The sequence below is a fragment of the Mus musculus genome, chromosome 16 (genome assembly GCF_000001635.26).
Source record: "Mus musculus strain C57BL/6J chromosome 16, GRCm38.p6 C57BL/6J".
Taxonomy (NCBI): domain Eukaryota; kingdom Metazoa; phylum Chordata; class Mammalia; order Rodentia; family Muridae; genus Mus; species Mus musculus.
Genome location: NC_000082.6, coordinates 57,881,460 through 57,884,940, shown reverse-complemented (window position 1 = coordinate 57,884,940; position 3,481 = coordinate 57,881,460). Strand labels below are relative to the sequence as shown.

The window sequence follows — 3,481 nt, the reverse complement described above, 5'->3', positions numbered from 1 at the left end:
ACAAGAATAGGTTTCGACCCACACCACTGACGAGTCAGACAGGCCATAAACTTCAGGGTTCAGAGACAATCAGTGTCTAGCCTGGGACTTCACATGGGGAGTGTCTTAGTTAGGGTTTTACTGTTGTGAACAGACACCATGACCAAGGCAAGTCTTATAAAAAACAACATTTAATTGGGGCTGGCTTACAAGTTCTGAAGTTTAGTCCATTATTATCAAGGTAGGAGCATGGCAGTATCCAGCCAGGCATGACACAGGAGGAGCTGAGAGTTCTATGTCTTCATCCAAAGGCTACTAGTGAAAGACTGACTCTCAGGCAACTAGGGTGAGGGTCTTAAGCTCACACCCACAGTAACACACCTACTCCAATCAGGTCACACCTATTCCCACAAGGCCACACCTCCAAATTGTGCCACTCCATGGTCCAAGAATATACAAACCATGACAGGGAGTTAGGGTTCTGGCATGTGAATGAGGGTGGGGAGCGTGAACAATCACTCTGTTGTTCAAAAACGTCAGTAACTTTATTCTGCCTTCCCTTCGCATCTTTGTTGTTTCTCTTCATTGGTCCTGAATAATCTGCAAGAACACTCCGAATATATTTATTGTGAATAAATGTCACTGACAAAAATTTTCATCTTACAAAAGAGAGGTGTTTAATTCTGACTTTTATAAGCTCCGTGGTTATTTTTATATTTATATTTGGCACTGCTTTCATAAAAGGCCCTGATTTCCTTTGTCCTAGTGGACTCAATACTTAACAATTAACTCTGGACTGTATTGATTAAGATCAGCAATGCGCCTGCCCCTAGAGGTGTGACAGATGTGGCTGGCATCTCACTTGTGCATCAGTAGGTGTCAGAGAGGAGAGAGGCTATGCTTACTCTCAGTGTTCTGATGTAGGAACATCTGAATGATTTGTAGCCTAACATTTTCTGAAAAAGCAAACCTGAGATGACCTCCAGTCTATCACCAGGCAGGCCCAGACAGGATCCCAGAATGGGGAGCAAGCTTGAGACCTGAAGAACCTGGCCTGGGATCATGGACCCTGGGTGGGAGTGAGACAGACACAGCAGACCACTTGGGCCAAAAGGGGCCACTTGGGCAAGCCTGCTGAGGAGCAAGCCTGAAACAACCACCAGACCAGTGCCATGGGGCTCAGACAAGAAGTTAGCCTGAGATGGCCACCAGCCTGGCCTTGCAGGTCTTAGTGGGTAGACCATGTCTGAGATGACCCCTTCCCAGTGCCATAGTGCATGAGCAGAATATAGTATTCCTAAGACCGCTCCAAGCACTCAAAGACCCCCAAGTGCCACTAAGAGGAGCAAGTAAATGGTGGAGAAATGGAAGAGAAAGAGAAACAGAAGGATGTGGGCACAATGAAGAGAGGCAGAACTGGAGATTCAAAGGTAGTGAGGAACAGCCTGATGTGAATGGTCTGTGATATTACATGGGACTATGATAGGATGGGTCCTGGCCTGTGTTGCCACTGGGGACCATGTCTAGGTCCCAGATATCCCTGGTCTGGGCTGCCTCCCAGTAACATGTTCATGTCTGTAGGCTGTACACAGCTGGCCTTACCCTTCACTTGGGCACTCTGGAATAGCTGGCCCTGGGGGCGTGAGAGCAGGAGACCTGACCCCACGCCTAGCCTGCTGCAGGGAGAGTGGGCCCTACATGGTTTGGGAATAACGAATGAGCCAGCTCTGGGATCTGAGTGTGGAAGAGCTGGCTCTACTTTGCAGTATTGTGGACAAGGGAGAAATGCCCTCCTCCCTACTCTCCCCTCACCACTGGAGGCAGGTGGGAAACTGGTCCCTGGGGTCAGGAGAACAGGAGAGCAGGTCCTGCACCTCACCTGAGCAGCAGAGTAGAGTTGACCCTGGTTGTGGGGATTGTAGATGAGCCAGCCCCAAGGGCATGCGTGCAGAAGAGCAGGCCATGCCTCTTGTCTGCTGGGTGGTAATGTAGTCTCGTGGGAGCCCTTCTCCTCACCCTTGTCTGTCCTTTATTATCTGTGGCAGGATGGAGAGCGGACCCAGGGTCATGAGAGTGGGAGAACTGGCTTTGTCGCTCACTGACTGCAACACTCAAAGTTGGCCTAGTACCTTGCCTGGGCAGCAGGCTAGAGCTAGCCCTGGTTACAAGGGTTGCTGGTGAACTGGTCCTGCGGGCATGAAAGTGGGAGAGCCAGTGGAGAAAGTGGAGAGCCAGTTCAGCTACTTCTCAGGCCCAGATCCAGGGTTTTGAATTGGTCCACCCCAACATCTACCCAATGGACGAACTGCTAGAATGCATAAAGGGACCAAGACTACAGATGGAAAACTATGAGATCTCCATGATACAGGGCAACAACAGGATATCCTAACAGAGTAGTGCTAGTGAAGTCCCAGTATTGCTAGAATAGCAGAAACCAGAAGCCTCGTGCCAGACCAACGAGTTATTGAAATAAATGTTTGCAAGCGAGGCAGTATGGACAAACGGGTGTACTGTAGGACACAATGTGGCGTACTACAGCTTCCACAATGAGATTTTTTTTCTCTGTTGTAGGAGCAGGTTGTAAGGTTGGAGTGTAGGTATTGGGGGGGGGGAAATGAGTGGGATTGAGGTGCATGATATGAAACTCACAAAAAACAAATAAAGGCTTTATTTTTTTTAAGTTTAGAAATGTGACACACAGTCTTGGTAAAGGAATTTGGTTCTAGTTTCTGAAGAATCATTTAATCTTGAGACGTAGCCCTCACAGACTCGTTCTCATGTGCGCATTCTGCCTCAATGAAGTTTGGTTTTACTTCCATTGATACTCTAAAATTATAGTGTAAGCCTGACTTTGACTTTTAACAAACACATATCTAGAATATTTCATTAACTACACTGCATGTACATTTAGATTATGAGAAAAAAATGGCATTCATAATAATGTGAAGAACTTCCGGAGTGGTCTCTAGGAGCCACGATTTCCATATTAGTCCTCTTTGGGGGGAAAAACAAGTCTAAGTTGCATACTTGGGATGCTTTCACTATGAAGCTTCGCATGCCAAGCTAAATCCGCTTGCTGCTTCCCTGATCAGATCTCTGAGATTTGTGAAGGACAGCAGGCGTTTTCAACTGCTCAGACCCTGTGTGGCGTCAGATGTCTTTATCCTAAGCTTTAAGTTCACGTGTGCAAAGTCAGGCCCCTAAGCTGTGGGCAGCTTTGTGTCAGCTAGATTTATGTGGGCACAGTCTCCATCACTTGGCTTGACAAATCATACCAGCAAAGCCATACGTCACTTTTGAACTCCATAGGTAGCTGTCCTTTATTGGCTTTGGCCCCTTGGAAGTAGTAAATCACTCTGGTACCCCAAGTGGCCTGGCCAAAGGCCACAGTAGAACATGAGAAATGCAAAGAAAAGTGATCTCTGCTTCTACTTTGCATATCTAATGAAGAATAAAGTAAAATATCATAAAGTGATAAAATATCAGAAGACGCTGCAGGTTT

General features: G+C 47.0%; 1 non-coding gene across 1 annotated transcript; it reads left to right on the top strand.

Moving 5' to 3' along the window:
• The first annotated feature begins 801 nt into the window (after positions 1–801).
• Gm24039 lies at positions 802–933 on the top strand. Its single transcript, XR_003952011.1, has one exon. It is a non-coding gene; the product is annotated as a small nucleolar RNA SNORA17 (small nucleolar RNA).
• The last annotated feature ends 2,548 nt before the right edge of the window (positions 934–3,481 follow it).